Source organism: Capsicum annuum, chromosome 6 (assembly GCF_002878395.1).
Source record: "Capsicum annuum cultivar UCD-10X-F1 chromosome 6, UCD10Xv1.1, whole genome shotgun sequence".
NCBI classification, from domain to species: Eukaryota; Viridiplantae; Streptophyta; class Magnoliopsida; order Solanales; family Solanaceae; genus Capsicum; species Capsicum annuum.
In genome coordinates, this window is record NC_061116.1 from 24811806 (window position 1) to 24830025 (window position 18220).

Consider the following 18220-nt stretch of genomic DNA (forward strand, 5'->3'; position numbering starts at 1 on the left):
ATATTAGGGATGAAACTTTCCCTTATTGCCAAATCTCTTCACCCCCTACATGGATGAAACCTTTAAATAAACTATGTCATCTACTTCAAACTCAAGATCTCTTTTCCTTATGTCTGCATAAGGTTTCTGATGACCTTGATTTGTTTTTAATATCTTTGGAATCAGCTAGACTTTCTCCATCACTTCACATTACATATCTGGCCCAATTAAAATGGCCTCACCTACTTCAAACCAACCGACTGGTGACCTACATATCTACCCATTAAGAGCCTCAAATGGGGCCATCTGAATACTAGAATGGTAACTGTTATTGTCGGCAAACTCGATCAATGTAAAGTGGTCATCGCAACTCCCTTTGAAGTCAAGATCACATGTCCGCAACATATCCTCTAGGGTCTAAATGGTCCTCTCTACCTAACCATCCATCAGAGAATGAAAAAGCTGAATTAATATTAACTTGGGTACCACGACCTTTCTGAAAGGCTTTCATAAATTGAGAAGTAAATTGAGTACACCTATCTAAAATGATGGATAAGGAAACTCCATGTAATCTAACCAACTCTCTGATATACAGCTTAGCATAATCTTTAGTTGTGTAGGATGTATGAACTAGCAAGAAGTAGGTTGATTTGGTCAACCTGTCTATAATAATCCAAATTGAATGATGCTGACGACCCTAACGGGGTAATCCTATCACAAAGTCCATGTTCAACTCTTCCCACTTCCATGTGGGGATACAGAACTCTTACATCGTGCCACCAGTTCTTTGATGCTCTACCTTAACCTATTGGCAAGTATAATACTTTGCCACAACTGTGATATCTTTCTTAATACCACTCCACTAATACACTTCCCACAAATCATGGTACATCTTGGTGTTACTTGGGCGAATGGAGTAACGCACACCATGCACTTCTGCCATAATCCGCTGCCTCAAATCATCAATGCACGACACATATAATATACTATATCGCAACACACCATCTCTGCCTTGGGAGAAAACCTCTACCTTTTATTCTTTAACTGCCCCCTTCAATTTGACCAAACTAAATTCCTTATCTTGCTTCTGTTTCACTTCTGAAACTAGAGATGATTCTGAACTACTCTGAACCTAAAAATTTCCATCAGCTGAGTAAACCAACCTCACACTCAATCTATCTAATTAGTGAACTTCTCAAACTAATTCTCTCTTATCATTCTCCATATGTGCAACACTCCCATAGATTATACTAAGGGCATCTGCCACCACATTGGCCTTGTCCGGATGATATAACACACTTATGTCATAATCCTTAAACAATTCTAACCACCTTCTCTAATGAAGATTTAACTCCCTGTAAGTAAACACATATTTCAAGCTTTTATGGTCCGTGAATATATGAACATGTACCTCATAAAGATAGTGTCTCAAAATTTTCAATGCAAATACAACAACAGCTAACTAAAGATCATGGGTAGCGTAGTTCTTTTCATGAGGCGTAATGTGTCTATTGGAATAGGCTATAACCTTACCTCTCTGCATCAAAACACAACCCTGACCAACTTTAGAAGCATCAAAATAGATAATGAATCCATCTGTACCATCGGGTAGCGCTAAAAATAGGGATGAAGTGAGTTGAGCCTTCATATCCTAAAAACTCTTCTTACAAGAATCTGACACATGAAATTTAACTCTTTTTTAGGTCAATCTAGACGTGGGGACATAGTAGTTGAAAACCCTTCAACAAAATATCTCTAATAGCCAACTAATCCTAAGAAACTCCTGATGTCTGATGGAGAGATAGGTCTAGGCTAGTTTCTCATTGCTTTAGCCTTTTGAGGATCGACTCTAATGCCATCACCAGATATAATATGGCAGAGGATAGCTACTGATCTTAGCAAAAATTCACACTTATAGAATTTGGTGAATAACTGGTAATCTCTAAGAGTTTGCAACATAATTCTAAGATGGTTTGCATGGTCATCATCACTACGAGAATAGACAAGAATATCATCAATAAAGACTATAAAAACATGTCCAAATATTATTTGAACACTCTGTTTATCAAGTCCATGAAGGCTACTGGATAATTTGTTAGCCTGAAGGACATGACTAAGAGTTCAAAATGTCCATAATGAGTTCTGAAAGCTGTCTTGGGATTATCATATTCCTTTACACTAAGCTGGTGATAGCCGGATCTAAGGTCTATCTTAGAGAAGTAACTTGCACCTTAGAGTTGGTCTAATAAGTCATCAATCCTAGGAAGAGGATATTTGTTTTTTATTATGACTTTATTTAGCAGTAAATAGTCAGTGCATATTAGTAAAGAATTATTTTCTTTTGTATGAATAGGATGGGAGTGCCCCATTGAGACATACTGGGCCTTACAAAACCTTTATCTGAGAGGTATTTAACTTGCTCTTTTAATTCCTTAAGCTTGCCTGGAGCCATATGATATAGAGGAATGGAGATGGGTTGATTATCTGGAAAAAGGTCCATACCGAATTCTATTTCCCTATCGGGAGGTACCCCTGGAAAATCTTCAGGAAAAACTCAGGAAATTCATTTACTATGAGGACTGACTAAACTGTTGGAGCCTCAAACTTAGTGTCTTAGACTTGAACTAGATGATAGATGCAACCTTTTGGTATCAACTTTTTTGCTTTAAGATAGGATATGAAATGACTCTTGGGAGACAGTAAATTACCTTCACACTCAAAGACTGGCTCTTTGGGAAATTGAAACTTCACTACTCAAGTGCGACAATCTATAGATGTATAATAATAATGGAGCCAATCCATACCTAGACTAAGGTCAAAGTCAACCAATCAAACTCTATTAAGTCTGCTAATATGATTTTATAAAGGATAATAATGGGACACTTTCTATAGATCTATTTGGAAACAATTGACACACCCACTTAAGTAGAAACTAAGAAGGGCTTAGGGAGTGTCTTAGGACCTACCCCAAAATTTACTGCAACTAACGGGGTCACATAAGAGAAATTCGACTCGAGGTCCAATAATATGTAAACATTAAGATGAAAGACACGAAGTATACCAGTAACAATATCTGGTGAACTCTCCAGCTCGTAATGGAATGGTAAGCATAGAATAGATTCTATCACTGACCGCCACTGTTACTAGATGATGCGCCCTGAGGAAGGGCTGGGCAACCTAGAGGATCTAGTGTGCTAGTATCTTGAGTCTGGGGATGAACATTCCTGCTTTCTTTCGTAGCATATGGGTACTCTGTGATTCCATGACCCAACTTACCACATCTATAACAACCTTTTTGTTCCAACAAGCATTCACCAGGATGATTTTTACCACACTTAGCATATGTAGAATAACTGGGCTTTCCACCCATACTATTTTGAAACCTAGACGTAGAAGTCTTACCCCATATCTCCTACTTAGTTCTGGGTGTAGAAGCACTGGCTGAAGATGGCATCGATAAAGATGGGAAACCCTGAAACTACGAACAACTTTCCCCTCTAGACCTTGTCAGGCCATAATAAAACTGCCCAATTCTAGCTTTCTTATTTCCTCTTTCTCTCCCCTTCAACTTTTCTTCCTTAATCAGTTGAGCATGAGTCATCAATCTATTAAGATCTATATCCTCAATAAGCATGGAAGTCCTACACTTTTTAACTACCAAACCAGACACTCTGGTGACAAACTTACTCATACTAGATCAGGGGCCAGCTATCAAATCAGGGGCATATTTAGACAACTGATTAAACTTAAGGAAGTACTTATTCACCATTATCGAGCCCTGATCATGGTAATAATCCTTAAACTTTGCTTCTCATAACTCACGCGGGAAGAACCTATATAGAAATGCATCATAAAATATCTTCCAACTCATGAGAGCTATATTTTCACCTCTATCGTTCTTCCACATTACCACCCAATCATATGAAACATCTTTCAACCTATAGGATTCGAAGTCCACATTATCCTCCTCAGTAAGATGAATAATTTGGGTAATATTTTTCACCTTATCAAGGTACAACTATGGGTCTTCACCTATCTTTGACCCAAAAATTTTTGATGGATTCACCCTTATGAAGTCATGAATTCTGGCTACAGCTAAATCACCATTTTGCTAAAGTAGGACTGCAGCCTAATGGTTGCACTAAACGTTGGTAGTCCCATCTTGGGACCACACCTGAAAGGCAGCCAAAATTCAGCATGGGATATATTCTAATTCATAGGTCCACAGGCTGGGGTGGCTGGTTATCATTTCTGTGTGTATTAGCTCAGTGAGAAGGCATATTCTAGCATGTAAGAGCATAATTTAAAAGCAGCTAGAGATATTGTAAGCACGATAGATCATGAAAGAAAATGATGATTTCTAAAATTATTCTGTAGCCTCTTTCTCATAAATATGGCGTGCTGCACATCCATAATCAAGACTCTATGTAGCATGGCTTGTCTGACTTCCTAGGACACTTTAAACCTTAAACTCTGATACCAAATTTGTAATGCCTCAAAAATGGGTCCCAAAATGTCACACGGTGCTTAAGACTACAAGTAATCTCAAACTAACCCTGTAAGCCTTGTACTAAATCTAAAACTCATATATAGGAAATTTAAGCATGCATATAATACTTATATACTGAATTAACTATCTAAACTAGACTGATTTCAAATGAGCATAATATTTGTAAACATTTAAACTAAGAAGTCTGAACAACCAATATTGTATGTCTAAAACATATCTAATAGTTGGACAACCTCTAATACTACTGATTAGAGAGTCAGTGGGATAGACCACAACTGACTCGCACTATCTGGAAATAACTAAATTGAAATGATTCAATAGGCTAAAAACTAAATGAATGGGTTCCCAAACTATGAGGACTCACCAACTATCAAGATATAGAGATAAATACTCATGGTCAATCACACTACTAGAACTGAGCACCTAAACCTACATTATTTGACAATGTAGCACATAGACATATATATGGATCAGTACTTTTGGAATGTACTGAGCATATGGGGGTGAATGCATTAATATAACAATATCTTGCAAAAAGATGCATGCTAAATCTAAATGACTCACAATAGCTTGGATAACATAAAGCTTAAAGCACAAATCATAAATGATAAAACATACTGTGTAAATCTTTTGAGCCATCAGATTTAGTTCTAAAAGTTGTACTTGTATTCTATCTTTAAATCATGCAGGCTAAGTGTAGAAAGAACTCAACTTTATATATGTTAATCGAAAGCTAAATTGTCATGACTAATATTTGATGTAAATTAATATCTGAATGAAACTGTGAGCCTTGACACTTATTTTCTAATGCTTTTATGTTATTCTTTTCTGTTAAGGATTAAGGAGTTTCTCTTAAAAGGTTTTTTATATGGAAGGTTCTTCTAACCGACATACACTATGTGAGCTATCATAGTGTCCAGTGTCTAATTCCCCTACGGAGAAAACCTCACATTGGGGAGATGTGTCATACTCTTTCCAAAGAGTATAACCTAAGCTAAGTGATCACAATCTATATTTGTATCTATATACAAATGGAATATAATCTGAATCTATACCTACGTAGGATCGTAGTTCTGGGGCATATGAACTGGGGAACATACCCAACTCGGTGCTAAATACTACTACCTTTTTAATCTATATGCTCATTCTGTAGAAAATCCACTTTAAAATAACATAGAGGTTTATACGAAAAACTATGTGTGCATCTATTTACTTTAAACTGTAATTTAAGACTAAAAAGTGGTTTCTATATCTTAGCTAGGGATCAAAAGATCAAATCTTGTTCAAAATATGAATATAAGCTAATCATAGGGTGTTTAAAGCATAATATTCTTTGAATATCAATATCCAAACTAGGGATTAATAACCCATGTTTCAAACTCATAGGAAATCATCACAAAGTTCATGCTCAATAATAAAATCTTGAAATTCTTTAATAATTCTAGTCAAGATAATGAAATTCAATTCTCAATCCGTAAAATCATGAAACATGCAAAAAGATGTGAAAGGAAACATGCAACTCAACATTTAAATCACTTGTAAGATCAACATCTTTGAACAATGATAATTGGGTATCAACCCTAAACTGAAATTCATATAATTTCATGTAAAATTCAATTCTAAAACTAGTTTTGGGCACAAGGATTAAAAGAGTATCCTTGTTCATAACTCCACATACCTTAATTGATTAAATTGATGAAGACACTAGACTTTGAATCCAAATTTGTTTTATTGAAGATTGTTTCTCGAAGATCTTGGACCAGAAAACTCAAATTCTTGGTTAGCTTGGAAAAAAACAGTGAATTTTGGATTTCCTGAAGTTTAAAATTGAAGCTTTATGGTTTTCTTGGAGACAAAATTGGTGAATACGGAGCGTAATATTCTTAAAATAGGTTTAATCTTCTGTTTTTCACGACTTGGGGTGCTTGGGAAAAGACTAAACTACCTTTATGAATTTAAAACTCAGAATTAGAATCCCGATTTTACACCTTGGTGCGACGTGGTGCTTTTTCTTTGAATCACTAGAAAATGTACGAGTGGTGCAACGTGGTGCTTTTTCTTTGAATCACTAGAAAATGTACGAGTGCGATTTTACACCCTGGCATAATGTGGTACTATCACACTGCGTCACTAGAAAATGGGTGAGTGCGATTTTGCAATCCTTCGCGACGTGGTGCTATCGTGTTGTGTCACTAGAAACAGACGAGTGCAAATATGCACTCCTCTGTGATGTGGTATCATTCCACCGCAATTTATGGTGCGAAACTACCCAATCATGGTGAGTTATTGGAAAGGGATGAGTGTGATTTTGGGAATCACCACAACGCGGAATAATCATGGTGAGCTACTACCTCTCACAAAAAGTGCCATAACATCTCATCTAGGTATCAGATTTAGGCGAAATTGGTATCGTTGGAAAGCTAACTCAATTATCTATAATTTGGTGGGTCTTAATATGGAAAATTCTACATACATCAATGGTTATATTTATTCAAAGTTGACCCTTGTAGAATCAAACACCAACCTTTAAACGAATTTAAGGTTCTTGGTTCAACTTGTATCTAAGTGATTTTCTATGAATATTTTTCACCAACAAAACACTTCACACAATAAAAGCTGAACTGAATTTGAAAAAATACGGCGTATTGCTCTTTATAACATAATATATAGGCATATGGAATAGAATCTACAATAGGATTAGTATGCCTTAGTTAATGCAACTGCTAACTCTAAAGTTTAGAAACTTTTGTCAAATACTCCCTCGGCTCTACTTATCTTATTAAATACTACACTTTATTTGATGTAATCATTATCACATGTGCATTGATGATTCCTCCTACCAAAGTCTTAGTTGAACTATATACTCTCACCACGTTCTACTCTAACTTGAAATCACAAGATACTAGACATAACACCATAATACTAGTCTAAACCACATGATTCATTATCTATGTCTTCTAACAGCTCTAATATTAAGAATAACACCACTTACCACTTCAACAACCAATTCCAAGCTTTAATTGTAAATTTACTACTGCACAATGCATTCATTAACTTATCCACCAACAAAACATTCAAGCTTAACATTATAACCACATATGAACTTCTAGGCAACCAAGCTACTTTGGAAAATTTTCTCTATTTTCTAATACCTTTATCAATAAAAAATTTCATGCCCTACCCTCAAGAAGACACACCTAGAATTCTCAACTAACTATGACATATACCTAGGCTTTTCCTTAATCTTCCTTCACACTTAAAGCCTTAGATAAAACAAACATACAACAATCTTCCCCAATGAGCATCATCTACTCTTCCTATCTAAACCACCGTTCATTCATTTTTACAACCACTATTCTAACATAAGAAGAAGTCAGTAAAGGGCTAGAACATAAGGCCCCAGAGTATGAAAGAATACTATACATCACTTTGACACTTAGATAAGGCTTGAGGTCATGGATTTGTTAAAGAGATCTAAACTAAGGACAGGCATAACATAATGAAAATTTTACTGGTCATTTATGTTGTAGCATAAGTTCTAAAAACTGAGCATACTCTAAAACATAACGTCATACTTATTATACGATATTTAATATAAGACTGTAGTTCGTAGATTTATGAGAGGTGACTCAACTCACATAGTGAAGTTGTTACTTGTTTACTAGGAGTTGAGAATGAACTTGAATAATCATGTAATGTATAAGCATTGGTCACAAGCATGGCTCTATCACGCAAGACATATGTAAGGTGCCATAATGATTGAAATTGAAGGAAAAGAATACACTAGATAATAATGGATCACAATCTCATTACAACTCTTATTGACAAGCATCATAATATAATTCTTAAAACTTGATTTTGTTATGAATCCTATTATATCCCCCTTATATTAAAGTAAAAATTTTAAGCTTGTGGGCGTATTCCATATCCTCAAGACTAAGACAAAATTTCTTTACTCTAACGGCCGACACATGAATTCTCAAACTCACTTGAATAAACTATATCTGGACAATACAAAATTCATTCTTGGAAACTCCCTTAATATATACCATCCTTAACTTTCTCTAACTTCAATATTCATTGCCATATACTTACACATTTCTCAACAACATATCAGCCTCACTAAATACACAATCAGCCCTACTCTTCAAGGCTTACTAATATCAAAATCTAAACTTATATTTTTCTCTAAACCATAAGAATCAAAATTATAAAAAAAGACTTAATATCTTTAACCTATAACTCACAACTTAGCTATCAAGAACACCATATACTTCATCACTAGCCTTTTTCACATTTAGCAATAGATGGGTACTATAAAGATCACACAATACTTTAAAAACTTGAAAAATACTGCATTCCCATACAACCTTTGGTACACCTCTATGTCATACCTACAGTGTCATACTTAATTGCGCAGTAAATGAACTTATATTCTTGAATACATTATTCCAAGACTACTAGCTCACCTTTCATACAACTAGACCAACTATCCCAAGAAATTATTATTTCTACCTTCATGATAATCCACTGTTCGATCTTAATGTGTAGTACTAGGCATGATTAACAACACAACCTTACACACTATTCTTGCTTGGAAAAACATGAAGAAACAATAGTCCATTAGACCTTTATAATAACAATAATTGATCATAATCTTACGATATATCTTAGTAAAATCCATTATCATATCCTTCTTTCACACATCACTAATACTTCTCCAACCATTTATTTAAATTATACTCTTAGCTCTGCAAACATCAATCAATTTCTTTTTAACAACCACAAGGGAAAACCTAGATTGACAATACTTAACTACCAATACTTTCAATAATAAACTATACTTTTCTAAAACCATAAAATACCATCAAGAACTCCTCTCCTACTTTAAGCATACTCCAAGTCACCTTAACAAATATCTCATTCTCTACCTTACACCATGAAATATACACCACACTTACTACTCCTTTATTTAATATCCAAATATATATCATCTCAATCCATAGATCCATCAATATACTCTTAACTAATAGATATCCACACCTATCTTTTCACTACACTCTTAAATCCACACTCCCGACTTTGAGGTGGTTCACTACTTATGAATCATTACACACTAAGTTACTATATACCTTAATAAAAGCTATATTTAATAATCTAGGTACATACTCTCTTATCTTAAAAATGTAATGAAGGGTTAACAAAAAATCTGAATACATATCATATTCAATTTTAATTGCACAACTCATATGGATGAAGAGATAATCTTTCAAATTAAAGGACTTTAAACACACTAGTGGGCTCCTTTCAAGACCTTTGTACGAATTTTGAAGTCACCGATAGTGAATCTGAGAGCATTATCTCAGAGGAATTGAAATTTATGACTCATGTTATCTTAAGAATAAGGCATATATGGGGAATTATTAAGTAACACATGAATCAACAGAATTTTTAGAGTGAACAACCTTACAACATAAAGACTGAAAATATTTCATAAATACCCAATAGCAATCACATTTACATTAGTATGGGCATATACGAAGACACATATACATCTATTTATAAAGCATTCCAAATCACGAAAGACATGATAATAATCATTCTTAAAGCATTCATTCATGAGACACAGAGTGACAAACTTTCAACTTTCCACCTTACCAATTTTAGAGCCTTAAACATTTTCATCACATTAGTCAGGGGGGATCGGAACCTCAACCCAACTCAACCAACTCAAGCAATTTAACCAATTCATTACCTCAAGTCACTTCAGTAGGTGAGGGACTCGAACTATAAACCTTTTCACTAGGTAAGGGACTCAAACCACAAGCCTTTTCACTTGGTGAAAGACTCAAACCACAAGCCTTTTCAGTAGGAGGGGGACTTAAACCACAAGCTTTTTGGACTAGGGACTTGAACCACTATTCATCTCATTACCATTATTAGCCGACATTCTATCTCTTAAGCCCTTTTTGTCTATGCATTAAAATTCAAACAATTCATTTCAACATTTATGAATTAGAACCATTTACCAACATCAACACCATACGGGACCATACGGTCTTTATGGTAATATTCATTAGTTAAGAACGTTATAATGCCAATGACTTAATTCAAATGATAATTCAATTCAATCGGTGGTCATCAAGACCCCTACTAACCCATTAATTCTTCATTAATATTTTGATACCCCACTTTAGTTCCACACACAATTACAAGTTCATATTTTGGGAATTGAACCTCTTTCTTAGCCATCAAGCCAACATGGTCATAATTTAACTAATTACATGGCCAACAATATCATCATGATACCATTCACCAACCATTCTTACTTGTTGGTCCATCACACCTTCTAAATTCATAAACTAATCTCTTACATGGTTCACAAGGTTCTTACTGATCATTTACCAAGAATTCACATTCATCATGACTCAACACATAGTCAACTAGGCCTTTACCAATCATTTACTAAGTACCCACATGAATTAAAACAATATTTTATCTCATTCATATTCACTAGACTAATACCATAGTTCAACACACCATTAACATATGTCTAGACAATTCATTTGGACATTTTTACAAACACTTTATGTGTATACCTTTATCAAGACCAAATTCATGGTATAATTCATCATTATTAAGGTTATTAAAGACCCATATGTTAGACCACATACAAAAAGTACCCACACATGCAAGCCATCACCAATAACATGTATAATCGCCAGCTCAAGCAAGAATAAAATTATTCATCATCGACAACAAAAACTCTTTTTATTTGATTTCAAAATCACCATGTAAACTTACTAATCCAAGTGTGAAATACATGTTTTTTCAGTTATTTAACAAGGGAGAGAGTTACATGCCTCAAAAAAGATGATTCACAAAAGAATACTTGACTCCTCTTTCCCAAAGATGAGCACCCTTGAAAAACTAGCATCTAATTCTCAAAAATGTGCTTGAGAGAGTATTTATAATGTTTGATCCACTAAAAATATGTGTTAGGATGTATATAGTGAGAGTAATTAGGGTTTTAAGGGTATGAAATTACCATAGGGCCCTTAGTTAAAAGCTAGAAAATGACCACAATGTTGTTTATGACTCACTTGAGTAAATCATACCCTAGGGTATGAGTGGTACCCTAAATCATACCCTAGGCTTCTCATAGGTCATTTATACTGGTTAAAGTATGACTACAAAAACTTTAGTTGTATCCAAAGGGTATGACTAATGACCTAAATCGTACACAACACTTGTACCAAAAATAGTTCACTACACGTTTAAGACACCACTCTATACGACTATGTTGGGTAGACTCATACCTTGTGTACGATTAGGGAGAAAAGTCATACCTAGGACTGTGTGTAACTCTCACAACATTGTGAAGGGTATGAGAGGCGATCTACAACTTTTATCCAAGGGGTACGAATCATTCCCTTACTCGTACCTATCCTAGTTATATGAAATAAAGAATTTTTTCACATGGTTTCAAGCCTAGGTGTTTCAATTCACCCCCACTTTGATCATTCCTCCACGAATGACAAGTAAGGCAAGCATAACACATGGTAATAAATTATCACACATCAAACCAACCTTTAAACAAGTTAGGAACAAGAATACAATAAGGATACGAAATATATCATGACTATTATCAATTAACCTTTCATTTCATTGACCTTGGGTCTCATACCCATCATTTACCAAAAACACATGCTCAATTTAAAGATTGAAGACTTGGAATCATCGCCTACCAAAGAAACAAATCAAATTAAGAAGATTAACACATACCTCTATCACAAGGTTTCCGAAATAGAAAAAATTATGGATACTTGTACTCTATGTCCTATTCCGCCTCTAAAGTAGCTTTCCCAGGCTTTTGGTTCCTCCATAGAACCTTCACCAAAGCCACCTCTTTCATTCATAATCAACAGACTTTTTGATCAAAGATCCTCACCAAAATCTTTTCATATGATAAATAGTCTAAAATGCCAACATCCTCTTAAGGGAACAACCAAGGAAGGGTCACCCACACATTTCCATAACATAAAAACATTGAAAACTAGGTGAATGGAGTTCAAACTAGAAGAAAACTCAAAATTATAGGCAACATTGCCAACCCTTTTTCAAAATCAAGTAGGGACCAACATATTTGCGACTAAGCTTCCCCTTTTTTCAAAATTGCATCACTCCCTTCATGGACTCTGTAACACCTTGATTTTCTGAATTGGAATAATACATGGTGCTTATGACCTCAAAGGATCACAAGCTAACCCATGACTACTATCAGTACCTGTACACTGTATAATACATATGTAAAATACGGAAAACATGTACAATAGTCCGTAAGGTTCAATTGAATAGAATATCTGAAATATAATAACATCTATATAGGGTAAGAAATACCCAAAACAACTGAAAACTAAATCTAAAATCTGAACTAAATCTAAAAGCCTCTAAACACTGTCTGAAATAAGGAGTCAAGGAAACATGTCTCCAACTAACTCCGTCTAGAAAAACTCAACTGAAATAATTAATGAAATAAAATAATATCATACTCAAATGGATTAGGACTCACTGCAACTCTACGACTGGAATGGTACTGCTGATCTGGAACTCGTGTCTCTGAACCTATGGTATAACATGAAAGAGAATACCATAGCACAAATGCGTCAGTACGACTGGGAGTACTAAGTATACGAGTGAGGTAGGATAAATGCAAAAGGGTTTACATACATGAACAATGCTAACTGACTGACTGATATAAATGTAAGAGTACAAATATACATACATAGTAACTAAAATCATGAATACATGATATCTAAATCTGTACGCTAATACATGGCAGCTGAGTTGCCATCCTTGGGTTCACTCGGTGCTAACTTCTACTCCAATCTGAAGAGACTGAACATGATTTAACTGGCTGTATGGACTGAGTAACTGACTTTTATTGACTGATAGAATAGTACTACTATCTGGGAATTTATTGAGATCATGAGATTTCTGAGATTTCCTGAGTCACATGACTGACTAAGTTCTATAGATCATGTCTTAACTGAGATTATCGTGATAACGTGACATGGCTCTAGGAACACAACTATATTTTTTTGGTTTAAGTACCCCCAGGACTCGATGGAAGGAGACTGACACACATAACTGACTTGATCATAAAAATGGAATCCACAATTCACCATATCATAAGTAGGGGATTTCACACTAAGCATAACTCTCAACATCTTACGTATGGAAGGGAAATTCATACAACATATGTATACTTGCATAGCTTTAATATCATTCTCAATCCATATCACAACAACGACGCATATCTTTAATGTGGAATTCATGTGGAATCACAAAGCATAGAGCATGGACTTGTCAATTAAGCACTATTAAATCATGGGACACGAATCTTATCACTTTAAGCATTTTATCAAAAACTTTGCATGCATTCTTTTAGCTTAGGTGTGTTTTCATGAATTTCCCCATTTTAAACCACATAAAGTTCATGGATTTCAACTAACGAACGCATATACTTCATAAAAATACCTTTAGATATCATCTTGAAACTTAAACAACAATCATCAATATGTACATGGTCATATCACAACAATAAAATCACAAAATAATATTTAAAACATGGTTCTTGAGCTCTATGAATGAAATTGATCCATAGATGAACACTACGTATACCTTAGTGTAAGATTCTTGATGATTGATGGAGAAATTTGCTTGAACTTGAATCCCCAATTGAAAACCCTAAAGTGTTCTTGAGAGGATTTTGAGAGAAAGAGTATGTTTTGGTGAAATAAGGGCTTTATTCCATGTTTATGTAATTTATATAGGGGTGGAAATATGACCCAAATACCCCTCAAGATGCTTCATTTAATTTGTGTGAAAATTACCCGATTTGGACCCCCGGAGGGATGCGGAGATATCGCGTTCCCCCCTATTTGTGACCTGGAAAGTCATTGCGATGCGGTGGAATCATGGAGAGACACTGGAAATTGACAAACGTCATTTCGGCTTACGACGTGATGTGCCACTGACTGAAATGACGCTACTAAAACTTTATAAATCGCCATAACTTCTTCACTGGGTGTCCGTTTTAGGCGAATTTGGTATTGACTGAAGGCTTATTCAATTATCTACAATCTGGAGGTTATAAATCTGCAAAATTTCCACCTATAAACAAAGTTATACTCATTCAAAGATGATCCATGTAAAATCACACACGAAAACTTGGTGGATTCAAAAGTTCTTATCTTGTCTTACTCTAAGTGGTTCGAAATGAACATTATTAACACATCATAAGGTCTGTTATTACTAAGATACTCATACTAATTTATGTACTCCAATATGAGTCACGGGATAGAAGGTTTCATGTGTAGGAACAACCGTTCATTTTCTAGCTTAGAAATATACGGGGTATTACAGACTCAAAGCACTAGCCTTTTTCACAAGGCGAGGGACTCAAACCACAAGAATTTTGGATTAGGGACTTGAGCCACTAGTTATTTCATTACAATTATTAGCCAACATTCAATCTCTTAACCCCTTTTATTTATTCATTAATATTTATACTATTTATTTCAACATTTATGTATTAGAACCATTTACCCACATCAACACCAAATGGGAACATAAGGTTTTTATGGAAATATTCATTGGTTAAGCACTTTATTAGGCAAATACCTTAATTAAAATCACAATTCAATTCAATCGGTGGTCATCAAAACTCCTGACTAACCCATTCATTCTTTAATAGCATTTCAATAATCCACGTTATTTCCACACATATTACAAGTTCATATTTTACGAATTCAACCCTTTTATTAGACGTCGAACCAACATGGTCATAATTTAACTAATTACATGGATAATAATATCATCACGATACCATTCATCAAGCATTCCTACTTATTGGTCCATCTCACCATCTAAAGTAATAAACTAATCCATTACATGATTACAAGGTTCTAACCAATCATTTAAAAGCATTAACATTCATCATGACTCAACACCAGGTCTATAAGGCCTTTACCAATAATTTAATAAGAACTCACATACATTACAAAAATATCTTATCTCATTATATTCATTAGACCAATACGATAGTTCAACACACAATTTACATGTCACTAGATAATTCATTTAGAAATTTTCACAAACACTTTATGTGCATACCATTATCAAGACCAAATTCATAGAATTCATCATTATTAGGGTTATTAAAGACCCATTGTTAGAACACAAACAACAAGTACCCACACATTCACTCCATCGTACTCTAGGGTATGAGAGGCACCCTAACTCATACCCTAGGCTTCTCCTAGATTATATATATTATTTAGGGTACAAATACACACCCTTGGTTCATATACAAATGGTTCTAATCATTCCCTAAACCTAACACAACACTCGTACCAAGAACAATCCACTTTAAGTTCAAGGCACCACTATGTATGACTATGTTGGGTAGGACTCATACCTTAGTGTATGATTAGGGGGCTAAATCATACCTAGGATAGTGATTAACCATCACCACACTACCTAGGTTTTGATAGGGTCTTATAACTCGTATCAAAGGGGTACATCTCATGCCCATAGTCGTACCTATCCTAGTAACATCAAATGAAGAATTTTTTCTCATGGTTCCAAGCCTATGTGTTTGACAAAGAGTAGAGGATTTTTAGAACAAAACTTTATTTGTGATTTTTTCTTACTTTAATTCCAAAGTTTACTCATTACCCTTCTTGAAAACCTTATGATGTTTTTCGAATTTCTTTGAATGAATTATGCTTATAATAGTATGATAAGGGGCCTCTTGAGCCTTTATGGTTTAAGATGTCTATTGTGGACAGGGACTAAACTTGGGTTGTGAAAATATTAGTATTAGAGAATGATTAATGGTCCCAGGATTTCTACAAAGTCTTGTCAGGTAGAGTCTTTCTTATGGGTGAGTAGAGCGCCACACTTATAAAGGAAGGGCATACAGTATTTGGGAATGTCTTTCTTTTTTTATGGACTAGTTCATGATATTGAGTCAAGTTACAATGAAATTATAATAAATTATGAATTCTCATATCTTAGATCATGCCTCCCTAAAGATCCAATGGTCAGAGCACCTCAGCCAAAACCTTCATCCCTACTGGGGAAATATTGAAGAGGTCTACCCTACTCATAGGATCCAGAATGGGTATAGACCTCAAACTCCAAACTTCACTGATCATTATGGTTTCCCACCATCCCCAACAAGTCCTTCTTGAGCTTTTTAGGGTGTTATTAACCATATGCGATCCCACAAATAAAGTTCTCAAATATTGAGTATTGTTAGTCCATCACATAGTTGTTTATCTCAAGGCTTTGTAGTTCCATCGGTTTATAAATGTTGTCTCTTCCACTAATTCTTTTGAGCTCACTCAAATTGGTCAATTCAGGGTCTAAACCCATCAACTTTTATGGGTTCTAAGATTGGAGAAGATCATTGAGAGTTTAAAAATGAGATGAAGAAGATATTTTAAGTTATAAATACTAGTATATAGAGGGAGTGGAGTTTCCTTCCTATCAGTTGAAAGGGGTGGATTACCAGTGGTATGATATGTGGGAAGAGTATACAGGTGAAAATGCTAAACGTATGGTAAGGGAAGAGTTTTTTGATTCTTTCCTACATCATTTATTTTCTGGGGTGTTAAGGAAAGCTAAGGCTGAGGATTTTGAGAATCTAAAGTAGGATAAGATGAGGTGTCAAGAAGTATTCATTGAAGTGCACCCAACTGTCTTTTTATGCACCAGAGTTGTTGTCAAATATGAGGAAGTTAGCGTCTAGTCATTCTAACTATTTAGTATTGGAATGTAGGGGAGAAATGCTTAATAATGATATAGATAACTCCAGGTTGATTGTGTATATGCAACAGGTAGAGGACGAGGACAAAAATAGGCTGGAATAGAAGAGAGGTAGACTAAGAAATCTAGCTTAGTAGACCTGGATCTCATTCTGGAGAAAGGTGGCAAATAGGGTAGAAAGGGGCAAAATAATAAATTTTTGGGTAATACTCAACTATCAGCTATTGTACCTACACCTATACCTCCAGTCGATCAGTGGTTCTAGCCAACAGCTAGTCGAGGACTCAAGTAATCAATCATAAAGTAGTATAGGTCAGACTTTTAAGCCATACCTTTACTGTAGTACTTGTGGGAAGTATCACCCAGGAAAATATTACTATAGAATTTTCGTGTGTTATAAATATGGCTAGAGCAGTCATTTCCTTTGGGATTTTCCCTCTAGAAAGGAAAACTTTTAGGGGCACCATGGCCCAAGGTACTTTGTCGCCCCCTCTAGATAAGGGTACTAGTTCTTGTTCTGGCGGTGGTTACCACTGCTTGTATGCCCTATCCATTTGCAAGGACTCAGAAGCTTTATCGGATGTTTTTACGGGTATGTTAAATATCTTCTCTAATGATGTTTATGTGCTTCTTGATATCAAGTCTACTTTGTCTTATATGATCTCTTATGTGTTAGTGAGTTTTGATTTTGAGATCCAAGTATTTTTGAACCCTTCTTTGTACCTAACCCTATTGGTGAATTTATTGTTTCTAGATGAGTTTATAGGAATTGTGTCGTATCTTTTTTACATTAGGATACTATGGTAGACCCTGTAGAGCTTGATATGGTGGACTTTGGTGCAATTTTAGGGGTGGACTGAATTCATTCGTGTTATGCTACATTAGATTGTAGAA